Here is a 12,141-nt window from a genome sequence, read left to right as displayed (position 1 = left end):
TGGTTTGCTTTTTCAACTTTCATTTTTTTAATTTTTTAATTTTAATTTCAGTATAGTTAACATACAGTGTTGTATTAGTTTCTTGTGTACAATATAGTGATTCGTCACCTCTATACATCACCCAGTGCTCATCATAAGTGCCCCCTTAATCCCTATCACCTGTTTCCCCCATCCCCCATTCTCCTCCTCTCTGGTAACCATCGATTTGATCTCTATAGGTTTTGTTGTGTTTTTTTTTCAGCCTTCTCTACTTTTTTTTCTACCAATTTTATTTTTCTTGGTTTGCCTCTCTTGCCCCTACCCCCAACCGACGTTCATTTGTTTTGTTTCTTAAATTCCATATATGAGTGAAATCACATGAGATTTGCCTTTTTCTGATTGGCTTATTTCACTTAGCATTTTACTCTCTAGCTCCATCCATGTCGTTGCAAATGGCAAGATCTCATTCTTTTTGATGGCTGAACAATATTCCATTATTTATATACACCACGTCTTCTTTATTAATTTTCTTTATGGTGTCTTTTGTGAACAGAGTTTTTCAATCTTAATAAGTCAGATACACTACTTGTTCATGTTTACTGGTATTATGTCCTGATTAAGACATCTTTGTCTACTCCAAGGACATGAGAATATCCTGTGATTTTTTTTGACAAGCTTTATTGTTTTTATTTTTCCCACATAAGCCTATGATTCATCTCAAATGAATTTTGGGGTATGTTTGAGATAAGAGCCAAGATTCCATTTTTTCTATGTGGCTATCCAATTACTCTAGCACCGTTTATTGAAAAGCACCATAATTTCCCCCACTGAATTTTAGTTATAACTTTATTGTAAATTAGGTGATGATATATGTGTAGGCCTGTTTCTGTTTAATTACAAAGCTGTTTTCCAAAGTGGTTGTACTATTTTACATGCAGGAATGTTTTGGTTGTCCACATGTTGCCGGTATATAATATTTTCAGACTTTGATTGTAGTCATTCTGATGTGTATTCTGTTGTAGTTTTTAAATTAAAAAAATTTTTTTAAATTTTTATTTATTTACTTTGAGGGGGGCAGAGGGAGGCTCTGTCAGAGCACAGCCTGATGTGGAGTTCAATCTCACGAAACTTGAGATCATGACCTGAGCCAAAATCAAGAGTCGGGAGCTTAACTGACTGAGTCACCCAGATACCCCCCTATTGTGGTTGTAATTTGAATTTCACTTGTGACTAATGGTGTTGAATATCTTTTTTAAAAAGTTTTTATAATTTTTAACCTTTTTATTTATTTTTGAGAGAGAGAGAGAGAGAGAGAAAGGGAGACAGAGGATCTGAAGCAAACCCTGTGCTGTCAGCGCAGAGCCCAATGCGGGGCTCAAACTCACGAACCCATGAGATCATGACCTGAGCAGAAATCAAGAGCCACTGCTCAACCAACTGAGCCACGCAGGTGCCCCTGAACATCTTTTCATTTGCTTATTCCCGCTACAATATCTTGTAGTGGGATATCTTCAAGTCTTTTGCTTATTAAAAAAATTGGATTGCTTGTCTTTCTAATTATTGGATTACAGAAGTTATTTACTGATTCTGTATATAAATTCTGTATCAGATATATGAATTATGATTATTTTCTCTTACTTGGTGGGCTTTTCATTTTATAAAGGTATTATTTGATGTGCAGAAAATTTTAATTTTCATTACATCCACTTTACTAGTTTGTTTTTTTTTTATGGCTAGTACTTTTTTGTCCTAAGATATTTTTGCCTACCCTGAGGCTGCAAAGATATTTTCCTACATTTTCTTCTAGCAGCTTTATAGTTTTAGCTTTTTACATTCAGGTCTATGATCTATTTTGAATTAATCTTTGTGTATGGTGAGAGGTGAGGGTTGGGGTTTCTCCAACTGTTCCAGCACCAAAACTTTCATTTCCCCATTGAGGTACCTTGATGCCTTGTTGAAAATTGATTGATTGACATTATCTATGTGGGTTTGTTTATAAGCATGCTTTTCCATTGATCTGTTTGTCTATCCTACACCAATACTACACTATCTTGATTACTATAGCTTTATAGTAAGTCTTAAGCTCTAGCAGTGTAAATTTTCCAAGTTTGTTCTTTTTCAAGATTGTTTTGACTATCTTAGGTTCTTTGCATTTCCATATAAATGATAGAATCATAGAATCAGCTTATACATTTCTATTTTTTAAAACCTGCTGAGACTTTTATTGTGATGGTATTGAATCTGTAGATCAGCCTATGGACTCATGACATTTTAATGTTTTGTCTTCCATTCTATAAACATCGGGCATCTCATTATTTATTTAACTTGTCTTTTATTTCTCTAAGCAATGTTTTGTACTTTTGGTGTAGAGGTCTTGCACATTTTCCATAAAATTTATTCATTGGTATTTTATATTTTTTACATTATTTCCAATAGTATATTTTAGATTCTTAATTTTTCAATTGTATGTTGTGTATATATAGATAGGCAATTGATTTTTGTGCGTTGACAATAAGTTAAGTTCAGTCAATAGCTCTAGTAGTGTCTGTAGATTCCTTAGGGTTTTATATCCACGCAATCATACTGTATAGATTTACTTCTTTTCCAATCTTTTTGTCTTTACATCATTTTCTTTCTTTACTGAGCTAGCTAGGAAAATGTTGAATAGAAGAAATGAGAGTAGGCATCCATATTTGTTCCTAACATAGGGGGAAAGCACTCAGTATTGCAGTACTAAATGTGATTTCAACTGTAAGATTGTTTTGAGATATCCTTTATCAAATTGAGGAAATTCTTATTCTAGTTTTCTCAGAGTTTTAAAAACCATGAACGGGTATTTTATTTTATCAAAAGCTTTTTCTGCATCTGTTAAAATGGTCAGATAGTTTATCTACTTATTTTAGTTAATGTGGGTAGTTACATTGGTTGATTTTGCAATATTAAATCAATCTTCATTGCTGGACAACACTGCATTTGGTCATTACAATGAATTAACTTTTTAAAAAATTACTAAATTTGATTTGGCATTTTTGTATGGGATTTTGCATCTATGTTCATGAGAGATATTGGCTGTAACTCTCTTTTCTTGTAATATCTTTGCCAGGTTTTGGTATCAAGGTTAAGTCTCATAAAATGAGTTGGAAAATGTTCTTTTTTTCTCTATTCTCTGTATTTATGTAAGGTGGTGTTATTTCTTCCTTAATGTTTGGAAGAATTCCCCAGTGAAGCCATCTGGGCCTAGAGATTTCTTTGTGGAAGATGTTAAATTAAGGATTCAATTTCTTTTAACAGACATATAGGCCCATTGTGATCTCAAAAATCATAATATTTTTGTGACAATTTTGGATGTTCCTGTGACATTTTTGGCTAGTTGTGTTTTTTAAGGAAATTTCTCATGTAATCTAAATTTTCAAATGTTGACATGAAGTTGTTTGTAATATCCTCTTGTTATCTTTTTAACATCTGTAAGCTCTGTAGTAATGCTTCCATGTGTATTCCTAATATTAATTATATGTTCTTTCTCTCTCTCTTTCTCTCTCTATCTCATCTTTCTTGCTAGATTTTTATCAATTTTTGTGGTCTTTCCAAAGAACCCATTTTTGGCTTTGTTGATTTTATTGAATGTTTGTTTTCTATTTCTTTGGTCCTCATCTTCTCAGTTGTGTGCTTTTCTTTAGTGACACTCAGAAGCCTGGATGTAGGCACACTGAAAGCAGAGTTGGATTAATTAATTTTTAAGATATTATTTAAAAGATAATGCTGCCCTTCACTACCACAAGAGCAAGGGTTTTATTTGTTTTATTTAATGCTATGCCACTAGCCTAGAACAGTGATTGATCAGAATAGGTACTTAATAAATATTTGTTGATTGAATGATTCTGTGCTCTTTGGAAAAATTCAAATCATAAAGCCCATATTTAGGGTTAAAACTACATTCTCTTGGCCTTCATTGCCACCCTCTTAGGGATTAAGATTGTTAATAGTGTGTGTGTGTGTGTGTGTGTGTCCTTCCAGACCTTTTTATATGCATAGACATATATTTAAAAATTAAAAACAGAATAAGGGCACCTGGCTGACTCAGTCAGGAGAGGATGCGACTCTCTCTCTCTCTTTTTTAAAATTTTTATGTATTTATTTTGAGAGAGAGTATGAGCAGAGGAGGGCCAGAGAGAGGAAGGGAGAGAAAGAATCCCAAGCAGGCTCTATACATGGAGCTGGATGTGGGGCTCAGTCTCATGAACTGTGAGCTCATGACCTGAGCAAAAATCAAGACTTGGGCGCTTAACCACGAACTGAGCCATCCAGGCACCCTGAGCATGCGGCTCGTGATCTTAGGGTCATGAGTTCAAGCCCTACATTGGGTGTGGAGCCTACTTAAAAAGAAAATTAAAAACAATAACATTTATACATAGTTTTCTGAAAAATTTTACACGTCAACAACAGTTGAGTAAATATTTTAAAGCATAGATTAAATATTTGAATTGCTCTGGTTTTTAAGTGATAGAAATATAGTTCAAATTGGCTTCGGTGGAAAAAGAAGGCAGGAGGGGTTTATTGGCTCACATAACTAAATTCCTAGGGGCAGCTGACTTCAAGCACAGTGAGGTTCAGGTGCCCAGATTTTGTCTTCATAAATCTTTCACCAATACATGGTTTTGAGTTCCTTTGTTTTGGCTTTATTCTCAGATCAACTCTTCCATGTGAAGTCAAGATGGCCTTAGAAGTTCCAGACACAGGGGCGCCTGGGTGGCTCAGTCGGTTAAGCCTCCGACTTCGGCTGAGGTCGTGAGGTCGTGATCTTGCAGTCCGTGAGTTCGAGCCCCGCGTCGGGCTCTGTGCTGACCGCTCAGAGCCCGGAGCCTGTTTCAGATTCTGTGTCTCCCTGTCTCTGACCCTCCCCCATTCATGCTCTGTCTCCCTCTGTCTCAAAAATAAATAAAGGTTAAAAAAAATTAAAAAAAAAAAAAAAAAAAAAGAAGTTCCAGACACATTCCACCTGCTCTTCTTTTCTGAGAGATTGGAAAAATCACAATGTGGTCTCTAATTTGACCCTCATTTAGATCATACACTCTGCTCTAAACCAATCAATTTGCTTGAGGGAGGATGGAATACACTGACTGGTAAAGCCTACGTCACATGCTTCAAGGCTGAACTGGAAGGCAGGGCCAGTCTTACCAAACCACATGCCAGAGAGTAGGAGAGGAATGGTTCTCCAGAGAGTATGGGTGGGGAGAGGACTGTTGCTAGAAGAAATGATAATGGTTGTTGAGCAAGCTGAAACAATAGATTCCCATTAGAAGTAGAGTAGCTTTCTCAAAGCTCATTTTGAGGAGTAATGACAAACTGCCTCCAAAACTGTGGTACCATTTTGTATTCTCATCAACAACTTGTATATTTCTTTCAAGCATTTTTTTTTTTGTTTTTGTTTTGTTTTTAGTAAACTCTATGCATAATGTGGGGCTTGAAGTCATCACCTTGAGATCGAGAGTCTCATGTTCCACCAACGGAGCCAGCCAGGTGCCCCTTTCTTTCATGTGTTTCATAGTTTAACTCTTTATACTTAGATATTTAATCCATCTGGAATTCCCTTTTATATATGGATTTAATTTAAGTATTTTTTTTCCATAGATAGATAGCCATTTATTCCAGTACCGTGTCCCTTCCTTGCTAGTTTGCAATGCTGTTTTTATCATGTGCTAAATTCCCCTGTGGTGGGAGGCGGAGACTGAGAGATATCTTAGAAGGTAAAACTGAATGAGAGTGTGAGGGGGAGAAAGGGATCCAGGGTGACCACGTTTCCTGTTTGAGTGATTGTGCAGAACCAGGAAGTAGGGACAGGAGCAGGAATAGGGATGGGGGCCTCAGAGAGAGAAGGAAGGTGGGTAAGTCAATCAGGGACATGTTGACTTTGAGGTGCTCATGGACATTAAGGACATATTTAATAGAAATACATGGTAAACTTTTTATTACAATATTCACTATATGAAAAAGGTTTTTGATATTGCTTCTGGACTATTTGTTCTATTGATCTGTTAGCTTATTGATTTACTTGATCATTTTACAAATGTTTGTGAAGTATCTAATATGTGTGAAGACAAATCGTATTCTTACTGTAATACCGACTATTTTATGGCACATCTGGATTAGTGGTAATGTAAGCAATTCCCACTCAGCCCATTATCCTTATTTTTTAAATCATTTTTTTCTCTTGGTACCCATTTACTCTTGCAGATGAATTTTAGAATTATCTTTTCTAGTTTCAGTTAAAGAACTCTGTTAGAATTTCAAACTCAAGTTGCATTGGATTTATAGAGTAATTTGGAGGAAATTGACAGCCTTACCAAAGTATTCTACCATTGTGAGAAAATGGCATACATCTCTCCATTTATTCAGGTCTTCTAGTATGTCCCTGGCAAAATTTATTCCTATGTGTTTCATGGCTATAATTGCTGTTATAAATAAAATCATTTTAAAAAACATTTTAGAATTGGTTTGTGTTGGTAAAAAAGAAAACTATTGATTTTCCTACATTTTTCTTTTAACTAGCCATTTTACTGAACTTGCTTATAAGATTTATAAGGTTTCAGCGGAATCTTTGACTTTTCTGAGTAGATAATAATATATCTGCATGTAGAGATGATTTTGCTTTTCCCAGTATCTATATCTCATTTTTTCAGATTAACGCTACTGTTTTATTTGATTATTCCTTCTTTTTATTTACTTTTATAGCTCTATTGAAGAATAATTGACAATACATAAAGTACACATATTTTTTTATTTTATTTTATTTTTTTAATTTTTTTTTTCAACGTTTTTTATTTATTTTTGGGACAGAGAGAGACAGAGCATGAACGGGGGAGGGGCAGAGAGAGAGGGAGACACAGAATCGGAAACAGGCTCCAGGCTCCGAGCCATCAGCCCAGAGCCTGACGCGGGGCTCGAACTCACGGACCGCGAGATCGTGACCTGGCTGAAGTCGGACGCTTAACCGACTGCGCCACCCAGGCGCCCCTAAAGTACACATGTTTAAAATACACATGCTCTGTCTCTTTCTCTCAAAAATAAATAAACGTTAAAAAAATCAAGGTACTGATTTCCAAAGTGGTTGTGCCATTTTCCATTTCCACCAGCAGTGTATGAAAACTCCACTTGTCCACATTCTCACCAACACTTGGTATTATCATTAAAGAAAATTTGTTCAGCTATTCTAATAGTGATATCTCATTGTAGTTTTTTTTAAAATATTGTTTCCTTTCTCTTTGTTTTTTTAAATCTTTATTAATTATTTTGAGAGAAAGAGATGGGGAGCGAGTGGGGGAGGGGCAGGGAGCTAGAGAGACAGAGAATCCCAAGCAGGCTCCCCGCCATCAGAACAGAGCCTGATGTGTGGCTCGAACCCACGAACTGTGAGATAATGACCTCAGCCCAAATCAGGAGCCAGATGCTTAACCAACTGAGCCACCCAGGTGCCCCTCATTGTAGTTTTAAGTGGCATTTCCCTAATGCCTGATAATGAGGATCTTCCCGTATGCGTATTTGCCTCCCTTGTTTAAGCGTCAGTTCAAAGCTTTTGCCCATTTAAAAAACTGGGTTGTTTTCTTATTGAGTTTTGAGAGTTCTTTGTATGTTCTGGGTAAGAGTCTTTTATGATATATATGCTAGGCAAATATTCTCTCCCAGTCTGTAGCTCTTCTTTTTGTTTTTGTTTTTAAAATTTTTTTTAACATTTATTCATTTTTGAGAGAGACAGAGCATGAGCGGGGGAGGGGAAGAGAGAAAGGGAGACACAGAATCCAAAGTAGGCTCCAGGCTCTGAGCTGTCAGCACAGTGCCCCATGCAACCTGATGCGGGGCTCTCGAACTCATGAACTGTGAGATCATGATCTGAGCCAAAGTCAGATGCTTAACTAACTGAACCACCCAGGCGCCCCATCTTCTTTTTGTTCTTTAAACAGTATCTTTGATACAGCAAAAATCCTTAGTACTGATGAAATCCAATATTTCAATTTTTATTATGGTGTTGTTATCTCAGAAATCTTTGCCTAACCCAAGGTCACAAAGATTTTCTCCTATATGTTTTCTGCTAGAAATGTTATACTTTTAGGCTTCTGTTTAGGTTTAGTATCCACTTTGTGTTAATTTTTGTACAGTGGTGTGAGTTATTTTGTTTTATTTGGAACATAGATATTCATTTCAACAAACGAAAAGACTATCCTTTTCCCACTAGACTGCCTTTGCATCTTTGTTGAAAATCAAAGACCATATTGATGGACCTGATGCAGGCTCGAACCCATGAACTGTGAGATCATGACCTGAACTGAAGTCAGATGCTTAACCGACTGAGCTACCCAGGCGCCCCTCAACAGGACCCTATCTTGATTACTGTAGCTTTTAACAGTCTTGGAATTAAGTAGTGTAAGTCCTTCAGCTTGGTGGTTTTTTTCCTTCCACAAAGCAACTTACTAACCCAGAATTTGTTCTAATGCTTCTTCTTCTTTTTCTGATGTTTATTTATTTTGAGGGAGAGAGAGTACACGAGCAGGGGGAGAGGCAGAGAGAGAGAAGAAAGAAGATCCTAAGCAGGCTCCATGCCCTCAGTGGAGAGCCCAACGTGGGGCTTGATCCCACGAACCGTGAGAGATCATGACCTGAGCCACGATCAAGAGTCGGTTGCTTAACTGACGGAGCCACCCAGGCACCCCTGTTCTAGTGTTTCTTGTTTGCGGTTGCCAACTCTCTGAAGATTCTGCCCAGATCTCTCTGTCCCTGAGGTGTTAGTTTGTGGCCCCCATCTTGGTCCTTCTCCACCATTTTCAGCCCCTCCAGGGCTTGAAGGATGCTGTGGGCCACATTCTTGGAGCCTTAGCTGAAGTGGCTGGGCACGACGCTGTTTGTCTGTTGGCCCTCATAGATCTTGGTCATGGATCCAACTTGGTGCAGCCAGAGAGATACTCTGTGGAAATGCTCATGTGTGGAACCAGTTCTTATCACAAGGAGCAAGCTCTTGATGCTTGGGCAGCTTGACAGTGTCTGCCCATTTAGGAAGCTTCAGCTTCCCAAACTTTTTGAGAAAGGCTGCTGGAGCTCTGAAGAACCCCTGAAGGTTCACGTGTTTTGCAGTAACTCCAGCCATATGTGGCCTCAGTGCTGACAGCCAGGGGATAGGGCCTTCCAGCTACCTGCCCCCACCTTTTTTTGCAAAGTTATTTTGGCTATTCTAAGTCCATTGAATTTCCACAAGAATTTTAGAATCAGCTTTTCAATTTCTACAAAAAAAAAAAAAAAAGCTGCTGGGAATTTGACTGGGATTGTGTTGAATTTATAGATCAGTTTGGGGACAACTGATCTTGACTATTGAATCTGCTGATCCATGAGCATAGTATATCTCCTCATTTACTGAGGTCTCTAAGCAATGTTTTGTAGTTTCCAGTGCACAGGTCTTATACATTCTTTGTCAGTCTTTTCCCTAAGTAATTCATATTTTTAAAGTTGATTTATTTATTTTGAGAAAGAGAGAGAGAGAGAGAGGGCACATGTGAGTAGGGGAGGGGCGGAGAGAGAGAGAGATGGAGAGAGAGAATCCCAAGCTGACTCTCACAAGCCATGAGATCGTGACCTGAGCCGAAATCAAGAGTCAGATGCTTAACTGGCTGAGCCACCAGGCGCCCCTAAGTAGTTCATATTTTTAGAAATATAATTGATTGTATATCTTGATCTTATAATCTTGCTAAACACACACGTTAGTTCTAACAGCTATTTTTTAGGTTCCATCAGATTTTCCACATGAAAATCCGTGCCATCTTCGAACAAAGACAGTGTTACCTCTTCCTTTCAGTTCTGGATGCCCTTTTACCCTTGCCTTAGTGCCCTGGCTAGAACCTCAGTACAGTGTTGAATAGGGATAATGAGAGTAACATACTTGCCTTGCTCCTGACATTAATAGGAAATCTACATTTCCTGACATTAATAGGTTCTTCTACAAAAATTCACACTTTTAGGGACTCCCTCTATGGCATCATGGATTCCTCTTCTCTGTTGGATTTTGCCATCAGTATAGTCTAATATGCTTTAAAACTCTAGGATATTTTTTTCTCTTTTAAAGGGGTTTTTGAGGATGGAGTGGTAAACAGATGTGCTAATGGAGACTTCTTGAATCGGAGGTACAGTGTTAGGGTTTTGCCAGGCAAGTGTGACCACAAAAGACAGAGGGTAAGAAGTTAAGATGATCTGATAAAGCAGAGACTCTGGGCTGAAGAAGAGAAGAGAATGAAGACAGAAGGGGGCTGACAGATGGGAAAATCATCTCAGGGTCAGTTGACTGGGGATTGAAAAACAGTTGTCTGAAGAAGAGTTGAACCAAAGGAGCAGAAGGTGAGTTCAGAACGGAAAATGGGAGCACGCATAGGTGGTGACAGTGTCCAGGATGGGAACAAGGGTGTGGGCAGAGGAGAACGTGAGTTGGCATACAAAGGTTGTAGAATGGAGATGCTGGGACTTTTAGAGTTACCCAGGGTGCATTAGGAATTGGGATGCGAAGAGGTTTCAATAAATGCGAAGCAGGGCTGGGAGGTCAGTGGACAACAGTCATGAGGGAGAGTGGCACAGGTGGATGGAGCAGGGGCTTTTTGCAAGAAAGTGACAGAGGGGCGCCCGGGTGTCTCAGTCAGTTAAGCATCCGACTTCAGCTCAGGACAAGATCTCGCAGTTCATGAGTTCAAGCCCCACATCGGGCTCTGTGCTGAGAGCTCAGAGCCTGGAGCCTGCTTCAGATTCTGTGTCTCCCTCTCTCTTGGCGCCTCCCTGACTTGTGCTCTGTCTCTCAAAAATAAATAGGCATTTTTAAAAGTTAAAAAAAAAAAGTGACGGAGTGATGTTCTGGAAGCAGCAATGGGGAGCTAGGAAGGACCTGACTCTTATCTCCTGACCCTTGGCGCCGTCCCAAGAAGGGGTCACAAAAGCAGCAACGACCCAGGGAGGTGCAAGAGTCGTTCCCCCCAGGTTTTGGGCCAGTTCCTCTACCTCTGGTTACACTTGGGGATTGGAGTTTAGCCCTGGCCTGCAGCCCAGTGACTGGAGGGCAAGGTGTGGCCTGTGGCCTGGAGGTAGAGAAGAGCCGCAGACTTGTATTCCTTGGGCAAGTCATTTTGCTTTTCTGAGCCTCAGTTTTATCAACTCTAAAATGGGATTTTAGACTGAGCCTGGGTGGTTCAGTCAGTTAAACGTCCGTCTCTTGGTTTTGTCTCAGGTCGTGATCTCACGGTTCGTGAGTTTGAGCCCCCGCGCTGGGCTCTGTGCTGACAGCGCGGAGCCTGCTTGGGATCCTCCCTTTCCCTGCTCTCTCTCTCTCTCAAAGTAAATAAATAAACTTAAAAAAATAAAATAAAATGGGATTTTACACACACAGAGGATTAAATTGAATAAAATAATATCCCAAGTGCTTAAGAATGGCTCCGACTATGATTATTTTGAATTCCTAGGGTCAGACTCTGCTTTTCCTGTCCCTCGGTAGGAGTTTCCTGATTTTGGCCCGAAGCCTGACAGACGAATCTGTCCATCCCCTTGAAAGCGAAGAGCTGGGTCCCTCCTCCTCAGGGCTGCATAAGGGCCTTGAACGTGTTCCCTGAACCTCAGGGCTCTTATAACCCCGGAGGTTCTTGCCTCAGATCCAGGGCTGGACCGGGTCAGGAGGCTGGGCAGCCCCCAGTCTGCAACCGAACAAGGAGCAGAGGCTGTAGGTCCTGGGAAGGGAGGAAACAGGAAGCAAAGTGTGCACCTATCACCAGTCACCACGAACAGGGGAGGAGGGGGCTTCACTGGCGTCACCCGGGTTGGGGGGGGGGGCCACCCACCTGGGAGGCTGGCAGTGACCTAATACACGGCGGGCTACTCCGCGAAGCAGCTCCCCGTTCTTCCAGATGCAGAGAACATCAGCGATTTGCCCAAGTTCCTGCAGCCAGTAGGTAGGACTTAGTGGGTGCGACTGGAGACTCTCCCTGTGCCGATAGCCCAATCTCCTCTAAACCCTCATCTGGGGGAGCGGGGACTGGTTTCTTTTCTTTCTTTTTTTTTTTCCCAATGTTTATTGGGGGGGGCAGGGGCAGAAGGAGCGGGGGAGAGACACTTGCTCCTTGGCGAGTCACTTAACTTCTCTGAGGCTCCGTT

At 39.9% G+C, this 12,141-nt stretch overlaps 1 pseudogene; it reads right to left on the bottom strand.

Annotated features, from left to right (window-relative positions):
* Positions 1–8,516: 8,516 nt before the first annotated feature.
* Positions 8,517–9,410, bottom strand: LOC132688628 (small ribosomal subunit protein eS19 pseudogene; annotated as a pseudogene).
* Between the last annotated feature and the right edge of the window lie 2,731 nt (positions 9,411–12,141).

The sequence above is a fragment of the Panthera onca genome, chromosome E1 (assembly GCF_046562875.1).
Source record: "Panthera onca isolate mPanOnc1 chromosome E1, mPanOnc1 haplotype 2, whole genome shotgun sequence".
In the NCBI taxonomy this organism is placed as follows: Eukaryota; Metazoa; Chordata; class Mammalia; order Carnivora; family Felidae; genus Panthera; species Panthera onca.
This window is presented reverse-complemented; position numbering and strand designations above follow the sequence as displayed.